General features: G+C 41.9%; 1 long non-coding RNA gene across 1 annotated transcript in view; it reads right to left on the reverse strand.

The window, feature by feature from the left end:
* Positions 1-3530: 3530 nt before the first annotated feature.
* Positions 3531-21140, reverse strand: part of LOC140702261 (uncharacterized) — a 94870-nt gene continuing 77260 nt past the window's right edge. Inside the window, exon 2 of the long non-coding RNA XR_013538786.1 lies at positions 3531-8950. This is a non-coding gene — a long non-coding RNA (uncharacterized LOC140702261). The remainder of the gene's footprint in view (positions 8951-21140) is intronic.

The following is a 21140-nucleotide window of genomic DNA, read 5'->3' on the forward strand; positions in this document are numbered from 1 at the left end:
GAGAATACATGGGGTAATGAGATTTTCTCACATCTGCCAGTCTTCCCCCCCCCCAAAAAAATGAATGTCACTGATTTCTAAATGAAACCTGTGGTCCTCCACCTAATAATTTTTGAAACGAAGAACTGGAAAGAACCCTAGGGATCGCTGAGTGCAACTTGTCAGAAACACACAGCAGGGAATCAAAAGGAAGCCAACTTTCAGCCTCCTCATCCTAACGTAAAAAAAAACTTCTGAAAGCTATCAGTAAACGCTACGCGGTTTTCAAAAACTTTTTGTACAAGGGAAGGAGGAAGGAGTGAGAAACAGAGATTCCTGATAGATAAATAGAGAGGGCAGTTAGAGAGGGAGAGAGGCATTGGCCCCACCCACTTTTAACTTTGGTCCCACCTACTGATGGTTTAAGCCACGCCCACAACTAAAGTCTAAGCCCCCCCCCAGGTCAGTTTACCTGCAAGGAAAAACTTGATACCACAGAAAAAAAATTTGTTGACTCGCCCCTGTTCTAACATGTCCATTAAATAAGCTTTTGTGAAAGCAGGGTAAGATGGCACTCAGAAGGAAGTGCCGCTCATAAAATAAGATAAAATATTGCACCTTCCGTTTTGGAATGAGTAATTTAAAAAGTGTAGACATATTATAGCTACGTGAGAAGTACATGAAATAAAATCAATATGTCATTGGGATTGCTTCCATATGCTGTCACTACCCCGAATATTTAGAGAGCACCAAAAGATAAATCTTGGCGAAGGGGTAGTATATGTAGTGTTGAAGTCATACGTTCAAAGTCATTTCAACAAACAGGGATGATCTCTCTCCACAGTCATAAGTTGTGGTGTTCTTTGCACTTAAGAGTTATCCAGATTCCAAAATGGGTAGATATTTGATGTAGTGACGACTGGCTGCTGTTCTTGCTATAGTTCAATGGAAATAAATATGGCGGCAGCAGACCCACATCTTCTAAGAGGGGCTGCCCTAAACTGCAAAATGACACAGGGTGTTGGTGGCATTGGTTGACAAAGACACAGGAGAAAGGGAGGGGCTTTCCATGGCTTCACTAAGGAGTGGGGAAGAATGGCCTTTGAGGTCTTAAACTACAACTCTCATTGCCACCAAAGGTGAGGGGTAGTTGGAACCGCTGTCCATCTGCTCCAGGAGAGCCACTGTTGCCCCCTCTGGCTTCAATCCGCCCAGCTTCCTGTTCGGAAAGAAAGCTCCCATCTATCGCCGGAACAAGAACAGGAAGCTTGGTTGGAACGAGGCCCAGCTCAGCCTCCCCATTTTCCAGTTTAGGCCTTTTTCTGTCAGGTGAGCCGCAGCGAGATATTTGTAAGGTGTGTGGAGGTCAAGCAGAACTCCCAGAATGGAGAATTATGAGATTTATAATCTAAGAAATACAAAAATATCATCCTAAACCATGATTTGACCATGAAGAAGTGCTTCCTTTTATGCACCCTAAATCTCCAGTTACTTCACCTCCAAGAGAGAGAGAGAGAGAGAGAGAGTATTATGGGATTTGATGAGTGAACTTCCCACATTTTGTGGTCTGTTTTAGGGACAGGTTACTGCTCAGTGCTCAGACGGTTATGATTTCATTTTGAGGCACTCCGCACGAGCGCTGATCTGGCTTGAGCGCTGCTAGAGAAGTGAAACCCGGACAGGTAATCCTCGGTGTGGTCTGCTTCCCCACCTTCCTTTAAACTAAGGCTATTCTCATCCGATCTGCCAGTGGAACCCACGCTGAGGACACATACTGTGACCTATAAATAGTAATGTCTTCTCTCCGCAGCAAATGCTATTGGAAGGGAAAATGATTCTGTATAAATGCCAGGCGAAAGGGAATGGGTCCCATTCTCTACCCTGCAGGGGAGCTGGCACTGCGAAAGCTGATGAAGAGAAGAGTTGTGGGTGGGGCCGTGGGGGAAGGAAGCCGGCTCTTGCTTTGGATTCCACTTATAGAGATGCTATGCCCCATGCATGTTCTTTTTATGTCTCTTTAAAAGAAATGCAAGCATCCTAAAGGGAGAATTGGACCTTGACTCCATGGTAGAACACATGCTTTCCATGCAGGAGCCCCGAATTTAATCCTTGGCATCTCCAGATTAGGGATCACTTTTCTGTTGCATCCCTCCAAATCTCAACCACATTCTTGTCTTTTCCATTGATCCAAATCCTATGGTGCCGCTACGCGAAAGATGTAATTCTTAGCAGTGAATTGGCATGAGTTAAGAAACCTCCGTAGAGATCTGTTGCATGAAGAGCCATGTTTTTGCATGCACAAATAATGGAAACAGAGGTTACTTAACTCGCAGCAAAGTTGGTACTAAAAGTTTGACTTTTTGCACAACATCAGAACAGGATTTTGGCCAACAATGTGAACAAGTGTGTACGCATTTATTCCATACACATTGATTCACATACTTTTCCTAATTTGTCCATTTATGTATTTTTTGCAAGCTTTCCTCCATTGACTTTAAAATGTGAAAAGTAACATATGTGGTTGGAAAAAGGACCAACGCCATTGAGTTGCGATAAGCTGTAGCACTCAAGGATAATTGTCCCTTTCTAAATCATCCATATGTTACTTTTCACATTTTAGAAATGCATAGACAGTTTTGTGCCAACGAAATGTACTGCAAGCCTTCGCAGTCCACAAATTTCGCAGAAAAGGTATGCTTTTATCTCAAATACATTTTGAAATTTTTGCGGTTTTGGTGAGAAACATGAAATCATTAAAACTCTTTTTGACACAGGGCATAACTCCGCTTGTCTCTGGCTCCTTCCTTCCTCTTCCTCTGTTTGGCTGATCTTAGCTGGAAGAGCCCTATTCCTGACAGATAACTCTGCAGGGCAGATTTCTGAAACCAGTCAGTAGAAAGAACTCAACCACAAAAGCGTATTTCTACTGAGATCAGGAGATTTCCGTCAGCAAAAGAGACTTCAGCCTATTCCTAACCTCCTACCACTAGCTTGTCTTTAGTTACACTTCTAATTAGCATTCACATAAGATAAAACAGTCATTTCGTTTGAGTATTTAATAGCATCTGAGAAGCTGAATTAACTTATCATCATTTTTTTGCTGATTTTTCTGACTGAGTTGTGCTATTTTTGGATATGTCTGTGTTTTTAATGGATAGGTTATAAGCTACTGTAGATATAATAGGATCCACATATGACAGAAAAGTATTTACAGCCATAAAATAACGACATAAATAAAACAGAGTCACGATAAGCTGGGAAACTAGGCATAAGTAGCCTATTTCCTTCTCATGAGGCAAAGAAATAAGAAAGTAATCTGAGTAAAACACATGATTTGCATTATGCAATTGTCTGGCTTGATAGTATTGGGGCTGAACCAGAACACGTCAGAATTATTTCTGTAGCATCTTCATCTGAACTGAAACTCATCTCTCAATATTTAAAAACATTAGCCTGAATTTCATTCACTTTGAAACTGCACTAAATTGACTGAAACTGGATTAATTTTACTTGCCTGAAAGGACATCATTTTCATCGCAGAACTGCAGAGCTAGAAAATAATTCACAAAATTTTATTTACTGATGTCCAGTGATGTTGTTTTCTCTCACACACTGTTGTCAAGTCAAGTCACCTTTAAGAGAGTCAAAGACCAATATTCGTGCACAAATATAACAAACTACAAAACACTACATTCTCTTATATAAAAAGCATATGTATAAGAGTTAAAATAGTCTAATACAAGTGACAAGTATTGCTGGCTCAAATCCCTTTTAAGGATTCCCATTGGTAGCTAAAATCTATCATTAATTTGTTAAAACCTTCCCCTCAAGAATTTTAATAGCAGCTGCTAAAAATTTCACCACATCATAAAAAATGCCTGTCTAATGCCCTGACAAAAAGGATGTAAAAGACCTCAGAGCATATCCTGTTGTGACATCACCCCTAATTGGGTGGGGTCTTGAGGCAAACTCTGGATGAGTGGGATTCACTTTGCAAGTTACTGAAAGAGAGATGATCAGACCAAGACATATAATGATAATCAACAGCAGACCAAGACATATAATGGTAATCAACAGATGAATCTACCAGTTTGTCCTGCCCCTTCCAATTTACTGAAATTACTTGTTGTTGTTTAGTTGTTAAGTTGTGTCTGAGTCTTTGTGACCCCCATGGACCAGAGCACGCCAGGCCTTCCTGTCTTCGACTGCCTCCTGGAGTTGTGTCAAATTCATGTCGGTCGCTTCGATGACACTGTCCGACCATCTCGTCCTCTGTCGTCCCCTTCTCCTCTTGCCTTCACAACTGAAATTACTAGACATTTCCAAAGTATAAACTAGGAAAGTGTAAAATACTCGTGATCTCTATTTAATAATTAACAGCATAAACATTTTTAATGACCGGGTCATGTTTTCAATGTTCTTTAAAACTGCTCACTCAACTTTCATGTGTTTTAAACTCCCAGGTCAAGTCAACTATTATTTCCAGTCTCTGCTGCCGATTATAACATTTTATAAAATTCCATGGCATTGTTCCCAGTATCCTAGTCACTATGGGGACCACTGAAATGTGTTTTATCCACAAGCAAGTTATTTCTGTTGCCAGGGTCTCTGTATTTTGTTAATTTTTCCAAATATTTATCTTCAGCCCTGGCATTCCTTAGAATTGCAATGTCAATTAGCTAGACATTTCTGCATTCTATTACTGTTATGCCTGGTGTATTTATTTATGCTCAAGGTGTCTGTCCGTTTGAACCCAAATGTCCATGCAGTATCCTAATTTGGTTGTTTTTTTGACACCTTCGCTACCTAACATTCCCACAGATTCTTGCATGCGAGCAGATTATATATTTTTTTACATAATGACCATTCATTTGGCAACTCTATCATGTCTTGCTTTGTAGTCTGTCTGCGCAATCTTTGAATATTTACAGAAGAGTTGTGACACAGTTTCATCTTTTTCTTTGCAGAGTAGACATTTGCCCCAGCTTCCCTGCCTCACTGCCTCTGAGTGCTTCCTCTGAGTGGCCACCTGCTGGAAAAGGCAGGGCTGGCAAGCACCGAACATCTGTTCGGATAAAAAACCGAACTGGCATGAAATAGCCATTTGGCATTCCATGCCTATCTGTAGACACGACATAGAACTCTAATCTAATCCCTCCATCACTATCACTCCAATCCCGTGCTTATGCATAAGTGTTGCCAAATTTCTTACTGCTGCAATGGGCATTACAAAAAGGACCCTAAAAGTGGATGGGCCTCTGTAGTTAGAGCATGGTTTGCTAGAAATTCTGGAATTGCTTCAGGGGAGATGTTTTGATGCTGTTGTTGTTCACCTCAGAACCGATTATTGCTTTGCACTTGATCCCAATATTTTTGTGTACTTCTGTATATTGATATATTCTGATGTTTTATTTGTGGTGGGTCTTTTGATTGTAATAAAGTTTTATCTATCTGATGGTTGCTGTGGGTTTTTCGGGCTCTTTGGCCGTGTTTTGAAGGTTGTTCTTCCTGATGTTTCACCAGAAGAAGCCGGCCACAGAGACTGGCGAAACGTCAGGAAGAACAACCTTCAAAACACGGCCAAAGAGCCTGAAAAACCCACAACAACCATCAGATCCTGGCTGTGAAAGCCTTCGAGGACACATTTTATCTATCTATCACCAGTGAATCAGAAAATCAGGCCATGATCTAGATTGATGGCAACGCCTATAATTAATTCTTCATCATGTGAGTACAGTGTCTAGGGCTAATTAGAGCCAAAAACATCTGCAGGGCCAGTGTTATCCATCCTTGGCTAAAAGATCACACATATATCTTCCCAACCACTTGCTTTCAAGAAAATCAGGATATTTGCCCCCAGCTTCACAATGGAACCGAAGTGAAAAAAAAACCATAACAAAACGGATCGGCCATGAAACAGATCTTGCAATCTTGGGATTGGGTTCTATCGAAATACTGACAACGATGACATGACTTGGAATTTGATTGCATTTAATGCTGCATCGCAAACAAAGGATGGAGACAAAATCAAATCCAGCCAGTCCTGTCCTCTTTGTAATACTTCTTAAATTAACTCCCAGCAACTGGAGAAAACAATTGCTGTCATCCAAAGGGGTACACAATTTGATTTCAAGCTCTGTGCATTAAATATTTACCTCTAATTACAAACGTATGGAAGCCCCAAATAAAACCTGATTTGCATTATTAATGATGCAGGAAATGCAAATGGAGGAAAACTTTTTTGGGGGAGGAGGAGATCTACCATATTTGTATGTGTGTGTGTGTGTCTGTTTATGTATGAAGCAAGTGTGTGTCAGTGTTTTATTATTCAAAAAACAGAGTTCTAATGATTTTTTAAAAACTTATTTAATTAGCAGAGATTCTGCTTGTGAATTGCTTGCTTCTAGACCAGTTAGAGTGGAGGTGGGGGCTGGTGGGGGTTTGGGGTGGAAGTCAAGGGAGGTGGGGGAGCGACTCCACATCTGAAACGAAGCTGAGACTACAAAGGGTCCATTTTCGGCTTCAGCGTCTCAGGGGGGAAATCAAAGACTTTCTTTCTTTCAGCGGTTTGGGGGAGAATGATATTTTGAGATGTTGACAGCTGCCAAACTGCAAAAACAGTGAAGAAGGACCAAAAAAAAAATTGCAATCTTTTTATCTTGGTGGATTTCTTTCAATATTTAAGCTCGACTTTTCTCTTCACAACATCCAACTGCTGATTTCTGCCATATTAAGAGGATTTTTTAAAAAAGGATGCCCCTTACAAAGAGTCATGACTCTTATCTAACGAGAGCCTGCACCTCACTCAAACAGAAAATAACATACCTTCAATGACTCTTTTTTTGGGGGGGAGAGGTTATAATAAAGTCTACCCTATGTTCAACAAGAAAGGGGGAAGAACCCCCAAATTAACAATATATATTTTAAAAAATTCTATTTAACATTGGATCATATTTTTATTTGATGATTAGATTTCCATTCCATCCTTCAAACCACTCCTAACTTCGAAAGGTCATCAGAAAAAAATATAAATAAAAATAACACAACAACATCAACAACATGAATACATCTACATACATGCAAAGAGTTAGTGGTGCAGTTAGGTTATTTCAGAATAACTATTACACAGTCTCATGAACCTCTTCTACAGATGAGAAAACATATAGTGCTTTACTTATTACAAAATGGGGGAAACCAGCCATGCCTCATTTGGGATGAGGGGGTGAGGGCTTTTTTTGGATCTTCAGGCTCAAAACTGAGGTCATGAGGAGGAGAAACAAGCCTGTTTAAAATATAATATTTCCTTCCTTCCTTCCTTCCTTCCTTCCTTCCTTCCTTCCTTCCTTCCTTCCTTCCTTCCTTCCTTCCTTCCTTCCTTCCTTCCTTCCTTCCTTCCTTCCTTCCTTCCTTCCTTCCTTCCAGAGCTTTGCACAATTTAAAATGATGGGCATATATGAAATATAGGTAAAATTAAAAACAAATTAAAATGTTGCGATAATTAGACTATTTTTGACCAGATGTGAGCTACTTCAATAGCGCTATCTCAGCCATTCAGTAGACCTTCTTTAATATACGTAGTATACTAAACTCCATGCACGTAAGTGCCGCACTGACTGATTTCTCCACAGTCACAGAAGATTTGTCCTGCATCCAAGTAGCCCCATTTTATTTGATTATTCCTTTATTTTCCTCCTTTCGAGTCTATTGGGTGATTTCCAGAGGGTCCAGTTAGAGCCTTGTTCTGGTGGGAGGCACCCTACAGTATTCATCCCATTGGCAAGGTGTGTTGTTTCTGTTCTTGATAAGTTTATCCTAATATTTACAGCTTGAGAGGTTTGCAGAAAACCTTTGCTTGCTTTTAGCCATCGTCTGGGGCTTGGTGTCCATGAAGTGGATGAGCTTTTGTTGTTGTTTAGTCGTTTAGTCGTGTCCGACTCTTCGTGACCCCATGGACCAGAGCATGCCAGGCCCTCCTGTCTTCCACTGCTTCCCACAGTTGGGTCAAATTCATGTTGGTTGTATTACCTTAGCTTGTTCATTATTTGCTAGCATCTCACGATGTACTTCTGGAGGGGAAATCCCAGCCATTTAACAGATTTTTTTTCTCAATTGGGGTTGGTTTCAGGCAGCGGATAATAGAGGAACCATTTTATCACCAGTCTCTTGATGGCCAGAGACCCATAACCCTGACTCTCCCTCCCCTTCCGTAGCATAAAAAACATGTTTCTGTCACAAAAAGCTGAAACAGATCTTGAGCGGAACGTAGATTGGGGGTCTACTCGTAGGTCTCAGGTGATGGAAAGGTGCGGGGGTTTTTTTTTGCATCCATTGCACTGAACTGTCATCTTCTCAGCCGTGTGGGTGAGAGGGTTGCGTTTTGTGGACAATAATGTACTCTTGCAAGCCAACCAACTGTACCATTATGATAATTATTTTGGGAGCGGCTTGAGTCTTGATTGGGCAAAACATGCCTATTAGCATTCCGATAGACCTCTTTCCCGGTTGGAGGCGAAACCTTCTAGAACTGTTCGTTTTGTTTCGAATTATGGATCCACACATCTCCCTGACTTCATCTTTTCTCCTTGTAGGCCAGGCCGCAGGGGATGTTCATAACGTCAGCCTGCCCCTCACCAATTCACCATTGACACTGAACACAAGACTGGAGACAACCTTTTTCTTTAATTGAAAAGTCCTTCTTTGTCCGCTGGCTCTAGCTGGAGAATCTCAGGGTTCTAATAAAAAAGCAAAACAATCTATCTTACATTCTAAGGCTGGCATTAAAGAAAGTCCATTTTAAAGAAAAGAGGGTCAGCCACCCGGCAAAGCATCATCACTTCAAATCAAGTCTCCGAGCAGCCCACTGAGGTGGTGGAAGCTTGAGGTGGGTGAAGGAGATGCTGCTCATCTCTGGTGTTGCTTGGAGGGAATATTATTTTTGACCTTCCTTCAGCGCAGGCTTCCGTACCTGTACCTAATAAAAAAACAAATACATTAAAGATTAAAGAAGGAATACAGATTAAAGAGATCAAAGATCATGAAATCTAGACAAACAATGTCAAGGAAGGAAAGAAGGAAGACAGGAAGACCTTTCACCTTAAGTCTGAAGTGGTGTGATTCTGCCTAATCTAATACACCAAGATCCAGAGCTGTTCTGCATTTGTCCATCAAACCATTATATAATAGGTAAAACAGACTAGAAAAGGAAGACACAGACACAGTGTGGGATTTTAGCAATACAAATAAGGATCAGGGCATGCAAAATGATCCTTTTAATGATCAATTAAACACTTAGATTCATTTTCTTTCCAAGACTTGGTTTCACTCACCTCTTGTCTCTCCAGAAACAATTCTGTGCCCTCTGTCTTAACAGCCAAGCATGATAACCATCCCTACATTTTTTAAACCTCCAGTGTGCATGTTTATATTTCATTTTTGCTCGCTCAGTGTATTTACCACTAAAGATGAAAAGTGGAATCATTAAAAAGAAGAAAAAGTGCCATGAAACATCTCCACAGTTCCCAGTGAAGCTTGCTTCTGTTATTCTGTAGAGTTATGGCACTTCTACAGCTAAGATATTGCAGCTCAGATGCATGATTTATCAATTGCCATTTATGACTAAGCAATGGTTCCTTTTAGATGGGAAAACATCATCTGCTCACTCTCACTAGAGAAGAAATAGCTACTGCAGTTCTATAGAAACTTCAAGTGTTCAATGAAATGTCTGATCTACATCTTAGGACTAAGGTTAATTTTTCCCCGATCTCCTAGATCTTATATATGGAAAGCTAAATCTGAAGAGGCAAACAAAGCTAGGATGGGATGTTCTGGACTACAAGAACCATAACTTTCCATTCTTGGAGTCCTACCTATCTTGCAGGCATCTCAATGTGGTGCATCTGGGGGGAGAAGCTTAAATTAGAAAGCTTTGTGGCTTAGCTAAGTTTCCTGCTAAGAAAGAAAAACCAAAGCAGGTACTGGACCAGGGAAAATGAGGCTCACGTGGAACTTAGGCCTAGCTTAGTCTGAAAGGCTTCCGATTTAGGCCTTTCTCTAAGGTCTATTGTATTAAGTTATTTGAAGGTAGGTAGAAAGGCAGAAATCCTGGAATGGATAATGATGGTATCTGTAGTCCAGAAAAGATGAAAACCTGTCTCTACAGACACGGTTCAGCAGTTCGTGCTGGTTCGTCCTTTGATGTAGAGTGTTTCCCTGCCCTTCCTCCCCTAGCAGGCACCCACTCAGTGGCAGCTCCCAGGGGAGGCAGGGCAGGGAAGCCAGGGCGTTGCTTCTGAGTGGGTGCCCACCAGAAGGGGTGGAACCGGGAATCGCTGAACATCTGTTCATCCAAAGAATGAACCAGCACAAACGGCCAAATGAGCAGTTTATGCCCATGTCTACTGCAGACTGAATGATGCCGTATTCTACGTAATACTGAGCCTCCCTCACTACAGACTGCTGTCCTTTCGAGATACACACAATGGCCAGGCAACTTGGAATAGAGGACTCGCTTCCCTGCCCCACCTCCTCTTGGTGCTGCCTCTGAGTAGGCACCGCTGGAGAAGGTGAGGCTTTGAAGTGCCAAACACCTGTTTGCCCACTAAATGAGCAGCCACAAGCTGCTGAACGGGTCATTGTTACCAATCTCAGGCGGAATGATTAAATATATTTTTAAGTGAGGAGCCACATCCTTCTGGGACCCAGAACAGATTTCTTTGAAGTACCATTTGATTCTTGAAAAACAGACTTCATCTATATCTACATTTATTCATACATACGGATATGCATAAATCTGCTTCAGTTTGAGGTAGAGGTGGGAAGGGCTGGAAAAGACCCTGATGTTGGGAAAGTATGAAGGCAAGAGGAGAAGGGGACATCAGAGGACAGGAGAGTTGCACCCAAGATGAATTTGACCCAACTCCAGGAGGCTGTGGAAGACAGGAGGGCCTGGCGTGCTCTGGAGTTGGACACAATGACTAAACAACAACAACATTGTTAGTATTAGCATTTGTATGTTTATTTATTCCATACTTCAGAAAAATCTGCTTTGTGTCTTCAGTTTAGATCACTTCCAAAATGGACAAATACTTGTGCTTTGTTCCATAATCCAAATACATTCCAAAGTTGAAGTCCATTCAAAATATATGCTCTTAAGGAGTGTAACCAGGAGTAAGATGACAGGAGACCTATCTAAAGACAGGAGAGCCTTACTATGAACTGAAAAGGCATGCCATTTCGTATTGGGAACCACAAGAATTGCAGTTTCTGGAGGATTTTGCTCCAATTTGCTTTTAATGAGAAGTCACAAAATATGAAGGTGTGAGAAAGTGAAGGTGGAAGATTTGCTCTTCATTAGGACTGGCAGAGAGTTTTCAGTTCATTTTTGAAAATCAGAATTTACCAAAATGCACAACACTGATATATCTGAGAAATCAAAGCTGTCCAGATCTTCACTTTGCCCAGCCTTTTCTCCATGCAGACAAAGGTGCCTCTATTCACAAGCACACATCAGGAGATGTCAGAATGGGGTTAAGAAAGGGTCTGTCCCTTATGTTATCGAGCAATTATGGAGAATAGAATTTTTTTCACATTGTGTCGCATGGCATTCATCAGTTACATCTGATTTTAAAAAATAATTTAACAATATTTTTATATTTAAAAATGATTATTTTTTTTAAAAAAATAAAAATTGTAAATAAAATTTTTATTGAATTTTTTTTAAAAAAAATGTTTTTTGTCAACTACTCTCGAAACCACATTGGAAAGGTGTTTGGGGAGGGAGGCTACTGCTCCCACAATCTTTCCGCCAACAGCAGGCATTCTGGCCAGAGGATGTGGAGAATTGTAATTTAAAAAACGAACTTCTTCCAAACTCTGGATAAGGAATGTAACGAGGCACCTCTACACAGGGAATAACTGCCTTTACTGGACTGGTTAGGTCTGCTTCACAAGTGGAATAATGAAAGAACAAGCAGCATCTGTTAGTTAATACCTCATCTTTGGGTCCAAGTAGGAAAGGCCATTGCTGTTGTGTTAAATGTGAGTATATACCGAAATAAGACCGATGAATCATGGACCGTTAGAACTACAAAGTCAATGGTGCTGTGCAATTCCAATATATAAACCAACATGTTCCATAAAAGGACCAGAGCATAACTAGCATTTAAGTGGACAGATGGATTTCTGCTACTCTCCCTCAGAAAAATGGAACTGAAAACAGAATGGAATTTCTCCACTGGGTTTTGCACACATGCCTAGCTTTCTGTATTTATTTTTGTAATTACTTTTTCCCTTGCTGGATTTTTTCCCCTCCTTCCTGTTTTCTAAATCTATTCATGATCCTGTCAGCTATTTGGTATTTTATGTGGCTCTCCCTGCAATGCATTCCTAACTTGTGTTAGATTTTTTTTTCCCCATTCGAACACCAAATGCTTTACGCCTCCCTCCCCCACCAGCTCCTGTTAACACTTTGAGGATCAAACAAGCACTAATGTGTTTTCTCAAAAAATAATCATTAAGTGAACCATGTATTTGGCTTCAAGTGACAGCTGAGTACTTTTGTTTCATCAATAAGTAATTTGTAATTAATTTAGTAAGCCAAAGCCAAAAGAACATTGTTATATTTTCACCCCTTTATAGTAGTAAAAACATAACTTGATTTTTGACATCAGCAGAAATTGCACGGAGGTATTCTTCCTGAGAGTTTGATCTTTGATTAAGGATAGCTACTTATAGCACAGAATACTCCCTCTTTATTTTAATCACTGTTGTAATCATGGATTAAACAGACCTGCTGAGAGGACAATCTTTACTCGGCAAAATTGTTATCACATGCATGGACGTTTCATAGTAGGGCGTTCTCGAATAATTTACAGAGTACAGTCGTGCCTTGCCCAGCATTAAGACAAAACCGCATTACGACGATCTTTTTGCGAGGCACCACCATAGTTAAACTGTGCCATCTTAATGAAAAGATGCACCAGAAAATCTCTTCTGCTGTCTGATCCCAGACATCTTTGAAGAGAGAAACATGCCAGTAGAACTGCTTTGCGGGCTAAGATCTGCCAGCAGAAGAGGTCCAAATTGCAGAGAAGGATCAAGAAGCCAGAGGAGCCATATTATACCCAATCCAAGCTTCTTTCAGGACCCCAGCTGCACTGCTGTCACAAAGTTAGACTAGGGTGAAGGTACAGCCAAGAACCAGAAGCGGGGTGGGGGGGGGGTTTGAGCTCAGCACAGCTTCAGTTGCCTTTGTGACTTTGGCCATCTTTGGGTGTGACTGGACAGCAATATAGAATCATGTGGATTTGCCCTGGACAGAGTCGCTTTGCTGGGTGCAATATTTTAAAGTCACTATTGTTGCTGTTGTTTAGTCGCTAAGTCGTGTCCGACTCTTCGTGACCCCATGGACCAGAGCACCCCAGGCCCTCCTGTCTTACACGGCTTCTCGGAATTTGGTCAAATTCATGTTGGTCGCTTCAATGACACTGTCCAACCGTCTTGTCCTCGGTTGTCCCCTTCTCTTGCCTTAACACTTTCCCAACATCAAGGTCTTTTCCAGGGAGTCTTCTCTACTCATGAGATGGCCAAAGGATTGGAGCCTCAGCTTCAGGATCTGTCCTTCCAGTGAGCACTCAGGGTTGATTTCCTTCAAAATGGATAGGTTTGTTCTCCTTGCAGTCCAGGGGACTCAAGAGCCTCCTCCAGCACCACAATTCAAAAGCATCAATTCTTCTATGCCTCTCCTATGCCCCGCTCCCAAAAAATAGAATAGCCCAGCCACTGGACCAAACAGGACCAGATTGAACATAGAGCGGGTTCAGGCTGGTCTACAACCTCCTCTTTATGGTGTAATCACCAGAAAATAGCTTGAACCAGGCCATTCCCTGAGTGGTCCAAAGTACATGGTATAATGGTGTCTGGTTGCACCCTTTGACAATTAAGATTGTGCCTAAATACAGTAGCCGTCCATTCATCATAAGCTTGTTGAAACACCCAGCGTTACATTCACACCCTAGCTCTTTGCTTTTTTCAGAACACGAGAAGATCATGAAAGCCAAAATCGAAACTCTCAGGTTGCAATGTTCCTAAGCATGCCCCATTTCTTGGGAGTAAGCCATGTCAAACATCTCATTATCTTCTTCTGTAGAATATTCACAGGATTAGATGGTCCTATTGTGGAATTAATTAGCAATGCCCTTACTGGGACTGTGCATCACATTGGTGTTTTCTGTCTCTGGTGATCTTACCCAGGACTGATATATTGTAAAGATATATTGAACGCTAACCATGCTAATCTACTATGTAAAAACAATCAGCCATTTAATTCTCATTGAATTTATTGGTGGTCACCTGAGACGCATTGGCAGGTTAACTATTATTTACTATCAGTAATCAATTTAGACTATTGGTGTTAATTCCCTCTTCAAAGGAAGCCTCTTGTTTAATTTTAATCAGCCTCTTATAGCTCAGCATACTGGTCAACCTTTCAATCTAGTTTTCTACATGCCAAGTGGGTAGAGTCATTTGCTGAATTCATGCTTCAAATGGAAATACTGACTTCATACTTTCTGAGACTCGGAAGCACGTGAGAGCATCTGGCTAGAGAAACCCACAGATTTCTGAGGATCAGGACAGACAAGGGTTTTGGACAAAGCAATCCTCAGTGTCAAACATTTGCACAATTAAAACAGAGAGTCTTTTGAAATACCCACAAACACAATTGGGACAATGAAAAATGTGTCCAGAAACATTTGGAGCAGGAGGGGAAGACACAAACATGGATGTGTATTTCTGTGTACGAAGAAAACAAACATCTTACCACCTGTTCGAGCCATGGTTCTCAAACTTGGGCCCCCAGATGTTCTTGGACTAAAATTCTCGGAAACTTCCACCACTAGCTGTGCTGGCCAGGGCTTCTGGGAGTTGCAGAATTAAATTACAGACAAGATACCAATTAAGGACACACACCACCAATAAATCTTGCTCATGCAAGTTGGTTCAGATAGATACCACCATTATGCATATCATTTAGAATATAAGTGTGATTCTCTCTAACAGACAGACATGTTTTTTTTTTAAAAAACCACACTTATTGTTCATTAGTTCAATCTTCTCTTTTGACAGGGTGGCTTCTTCAAAAGACACTGGATGTCCTTCAGCAAGAGATGAGCGAGGAAATGTTTTAAGCCTTCCTTCACACAGCATTTCTAGCTTGCAGTTGGCAGCTCAGCCAGTTTTCCAAATATGAGGCGATGTTCTTCTGGATCTGTTTGTAAGAAGAGTGCAGATAATACTTGGTATAAGAAGTGGCTTTCTGATTTGTCTCATCCAGTGAATGCAATAATTCCGAAAACAGGAAGGGAGAGAGGCTTAGACTTCATCAGATGAGTCAAGAGATGGGCTGAATTGGAGGAAGGAGTGGCAGACAGATTTCCTACATCGTTGGTTTTATTCCGTATACTGAATTGGAATGTCATCTGGAATCCCCTTCGTAGTCACAGAACCTGGCAGACAAATATGCATGGAATCTGTTGTAAGTAAAGATGGGCATGAGCTGTCCATTTGGTGGTTCATGACGGTTCATTTCATGGCCAAACAGGCACACAACGATTTCCACGTCCAACTTTTCCAGCAGGAATTCACAACGCCAAGAGAAGGTAGGGCAGGGAAGCTGGGGCAGTGACTCTGAGTGGACACCCAACAGAGGAGGCGGTGCTGGAACGCATGTTATACCCGTTCGGCGAACAAACAGGCGCTAAACGCCAAACTAGCAATTCATGTCCATCTCTAGTTGCAAGTCTTTTAATGGAAGCCACAACCTATGAGTATTATTACTGACATCGTTATCATCATCTAGTACTGTTGGATAGCTCAGTGGTTTAGGTCTCTGGCTGCAGAGCCAGAGGGTTGGGAGTTCGATTCCCCACTCTGCTTCCTTGACAGGGGCTAGACTTGATGATCCATAGGGTCCCTTCCAGCTCTGCAGTTCTAAGATTATTATTTTTTCATCGCTTTTCTGCTTTTGAGTTCCTATAAAGCACCCCAACAACTTAGCTTTATTTATTGGTGGGGGGGAATCCTATGTACCCATCGCCAGTGTGGGAGACGTGAAGCAATGGGAAAGAATCTTATCGATGCAGCTGGCCTCGTTGGAAAAGAGTGTCCTTATATTTCCGGAGACTTATCGGCAGAAATCCTGTTGCTCTGTAGAGTAAGTGGCAACTAGAGTAGGCCCACTGAGTCAACGCCCAGCAGGCCCATAAATATCTTGGCCAGTTGCGACTGCACTCTAATTCTGGATGCATCTTATAGAATTTTTGTGTGTACACATAAACAAAAACCAAAGCAAAAATAAAAATAAAAGCATTATGGCACCTTTGCAAACTCATTTTGGTTTGAGTTTTCGTGGATTATTCTCTACCCCTCGAAACCGCCCCCCCCCAAAAAAAAACCTCTTTGTGTGTAACAAAGCAGCCTCTCTGAAAATCTATGCTATGGTTGTTATTAGTAAAAAATTGTCATTCTATTTATCAGCCTGTCTGTCTGTCTTTCTGGCTCTCTCACTCATAGACCAGTTTCTCCCAGGGAGGGGAACTAAAGCCTTATTCCATTTTAGATATTGAAATACTGCTAGTAAGACATTAGCTAATATCTTACTAAGGTTGTTCTCAAGGTACCTTTGTTTTCAGCGTTCAGATGGATACATTCCTGGACTAGTCCTTTTCGATTGGCATTCCTGTTCTACCCAGGGAAATGCAATTGATGCTATCATTATCATCTGCTAATTGGCAATTCAGGCCTTTCCTCCTTCTTCAGGTAGATATTAATATCGGGATATTTCACCTGCATGACTGCTTTAGCTAGCCCATCTTTTTGTTCTCGAGATTTTATTTCAAAAAGTTATTAATTCCTCCTCTGTTTGCATGCCAGACCTTTACGGCTGAAATGTCAGCTGGGTTTCAGAATAAACAGAGACAGGTAGACGAGACAGAGAGACCATGTTACTTGTCCATGGCATGGAGTTAAGAGTCGGATGTGACCAGCCCAACGTACAGCACAGGCTGTTGTAATAAACACAGAACTAAGCAAGAACAAGAAACAGAGTGATAGACAGTGGAAACTTCTCTGTCCCGCCCCTTTCACAGGTGCATCTGGTGGGGACATGGGAGGGCCTTCTCTGTGCCTGCTCCTTTAGACTCTGGAACTCCCTCCCACTGGAGGCCAGCCTGGCCCCATCTTGGCTCTCCTTCTGCAAGCAATCCAGAAGTGTTGTTCAGCCCTTCAAAGACCTTTCTCTTTCCCTGAATGTTGGCTTGCCTGAATTGTTGTTTGTTTTTAAACGAATTACTGTACCTTACTGCATTGAATGTGCTTTGGCGTTCCTTATATTTTTTAAGGATTTATTTGATCCTTTTAGTATTGTATACTCGGTATGGTTAGCTTAAAAACTGCCTTTTAATTGTTGTAAGCCCCCCTTGTAAGTCCTTTTTTTTTTAAAGGAGGAAGGCAGGATAAAAATATTTTACATTTTTAAAAAAAAATAATAATTTGCCACAGAGCTCATGTATACAAAGACACTGGCAGATTGAAATTGAGTTTCATAGAGATCTGAGACTTTGTCCATGTGCAAACCCACCAAGCTTGTCTCTGGTGAATCCCACCCAAAGAGAAGCCACCATTACAGCAAAGACCTTTGTGAGATCTACCACTTTCTTCCCCCTGACCTGAGGGAATGAGCACTGGAATTCATCGTTGTCTTCTCCTTTGCCTTGTGATGGGTAACATTCATCTTCAAAGCCCCTTACATATAAGTGGGGAGCCTCAGAAGCAGATCAGGAACAATTCAAAGGCTTCTTGCAAGATACAGGAGGGGGTCCTCCTTCAAAGTCGTTGGCTTGCATCTTGACGGAAAAAGAGCATGATTCAAAAATCCGAAAGGTTACGGCACCATACTGGAGCGTAATATTCAGGTGACTCTAACTAAAATAATGGGTAGACTGGTAGCCCAAACCTTTAGGCTATGTTCCTTCTGTTAGGCAGAAAGGGGGGGGGGGAACCACTTTAAAAGTAAGGTACAAAGGTCCCTCGACAACTCTTCTTCACAGTAGCTAACCCACCCCTGAGCATCATCCCACCATGAAGATCAATACGCTCCAGTCTGTAGAAACAATGAAATGGCTACTTCTTTTCATGTGTGCTTGTCTTGCGGAATTGCACACAAATAATAAATATTTGAATTAACTGGGACTGCAGAATGGGAGCGTGATGCAATTTGAGTACAGACCCATGCTTCGACTCCTCTCTTTGTCGTGCTTAATTGTTCATTATCATTCAAGCATCCGTTTTTGTCCAGGCAATTTTTTTTTCACTTTGAGATAGATCAAAGCAGCCGAAGCTGGGGCGATGGTCTCCCCTGAAACCACCCGGCACGTAATTGTGCCATTTCATTGTTTCTGTTCACAACAGTCGATGCCTGAGCCCATGCTCTCCCTTCCTCTTCTGATTCTTTAACTTTCAGCTGGACTTGGGAGTCAACAGCCCTTCAAAGCGAGGATCATCCCTTGTAAATAAGGTATGTGGACACCCTTGGGACATGGCTAACTCTACATTTTATACTGGCCTAGCAAGAGGAACAACTCCAGTATATACCTTCAATGCAAGCAAAGCAGCAAAGACACCACTCTGCTACCACGAACACCCCTAACCTCCTTTGCTCCTCTCGTTTGAGGTTCAGATTTATTTGGAAATTGCATGGGAGGCCATCATGGAATACCAGGTAGAGTCTGGACAGAATTCTGCCTCAGATCCCAGGAGAGTTACTGCCAGTCAGCATGAAGAATACTGGGTTAGATGGGCAATATTCTGACTTGATATACAACAGGTTTCTATGTTCCTATGTTCTTTAGTTTATAATTGATAGTGAGGATGGCATCATACCATCGCGATTTCCACCAAGCAGCTATATTAGTCTTTTGCCACAAAATGCCAGGCAGCACCTTTGAAGCTAACAGCTGTGTTGTCGCCATTAGCGGTAGAACGTTGGGATTTTTTGAACTTTGTTGCTTAGTTGTTAAGTCGTGTCCGAATCTTTGTGACCCCATGGACCAGAGCACGCCAGGCCCTCCTGGCTTCCGCTGTCTCCCGGAGTTGGGTCTACAGATCTTTGAACTACAGATCCCATAATTATCCATTCTGGATGTCTCCCTGATAGACAGACACCTATACCTGGGGCACACCTAGGAGAAAGGCCTAACTGGCAGACTTTGATGCTTAGCTAGGCCTAGTTCCTCTAGGCTTCCTGTTCAGAAAGAAAGGCCCAAGATTACACCAGGGCATGAACATAACTCTTGGGTAGAGCTAGGCCTAGTAGCCCTCATGACTTTACAGTGTAGGCCTTTCACCCAGTTGAACCCCATTTTGATATCTCTAAGGAGTTCCTCCCCAAAGTGAGAAAGATTGGGGTCCATTTGACTTGAGCAAAGACTTGTTCAGATACTATTCACTGGGTGGATTCAAAGCTCTGGTCCGGCCTCCTTAGGGTTCATTTAATCAGGCTGGGATTGAATGTTAAACTTGATGGGATAGTGGGAGAGAATATCTTTAAACTGAAGACCGACCTCTGGCAGGCCTTCAAACAGAGTGATGTTGTGTGCAAAGTAGGACATGTGACGCCATACGGCAATTCTGGGGAGGAACTATAGCTTAATCATAGTATGTCTGCTTGTTTGTACCTAGAAGGGTCTAGATTAAAGCTATTAAAAGCAGCTGATAGGAAATGTCTTATCCTATCTGAAGTCCTGAAGCTAAGGCTCCAGTACTTTGGCCATCTCATAAGAAGAGAAGACTCCTTGGAAAAAACCTTGATGTTAGGAAAGTGCGACGGCAAGAGGAGAGAAGGGGACGACAGAGGAGGAGATGGCTGGACAGTGTCTGTGAAGCAACCAACATGAATTTGACACAACTCCGGAGGAGGCAGTGGAAGACAGGAGGGCCTGGCGTGCTCTGGTCCATGGGATCACAAAGAGTCGGACACAACTAAATGACAACTCTAGAACTCTAGAATCTGAAGTCCTAGAAAGACGTTCCCACTCAAGGTAAATTATACTGGGATAAAGGGACCAATGGCTTGTCTTCCCAGTACTCTGAAATTTGGGGAGCTTGTGAAAGGAATACACCATCTTCCACTATAACCTGCACGTACAACTCCATAAATGACTAGTGAAATAGAGGCAGAATGTGCTTTTTCTAACCCTATGCAGAGACACCACCGCACTGCCTAAATATCTTTTTTTGGGGATTTCATTAAACCTCTTGCCGCTACAAAGGATATTGCACCCAGTGGCGAGATTTCCATCCATATTTCATTCCTGCTTCTGTGTCACCGCTTCCAGCTGCCACGCTAAGCCCCTGCCCTGCAACCCTTCCCCAGCTTGCTCAGAAGGAGTGATCCGTTTATACCCCATATGGTTCCTGGGTTGTGAAGAAACATAAAAAGCGCAAATGAAGAGCCTGGCTCACTGCTTTCCTTCCTGCTGTGCGCAATGAAGCCAGAAAGCAGCTCCGACTCGGTAAAACTACGGCCTTGCAAATTACCTTAAGGTACCTGAATCAACAATCCAAATGTGTCTTTGGGAGCTATTTTCTCCTCCTTTACATTGTCTGTTTAGAGCTGTTACTGTCCCCCTGCTGTGTTCTTTTAACAAGTACATCACATTTATATCTTCGTTCCCTTGTGTGTGTGTGTGTGTGTGTGGTGGGAGGGGGGCAGGTGTTCTCCATATTGTATTTTAAAGTTTTTTTTTATGGTGGATAAGGCAGAGACCTTTGCCACAAATGTATTATATATCTATATTCTCTGTTTTATTCAATGCATTTTTATCCTACCTGCGAAGGAACTTGGGCATTACACATGGATTGTTATGCCCAGCTTGTTCTTGAAAGAACCCTACAGTCACCACTGACTTTTCACCTGCGATGAAATTTGAAGGGTTTTGAAGTCATTTTGTGGATTTCTTTCTTCTCTGGTGGATCATTTGACAACTTTATTGAGGAAAATCAAATACTGCCGATAACACTTGCATATTTTATTTTATGAGTATGGAGGTATACACCTCCCCAGACTGTTGCTGGCGTTCATCTGAAGTGTGAGAGAAAGGAGGAAT

The sequence above is a fragment of the Pogona vitticeps genome, chromosome 11 (assembly GCF_051106095.1).
Source record: "Pogona vitticeps strain Pit_001003342236 chromosome 11, PviZW2.1, whole genome shotgun sequence".
Classification (NCBI taxonomy): Eukaryota; Metazoa; Chordata; class Lepidosauria; order Squamata; family Agamidae; genus Pogona; species Pogona vitticeps.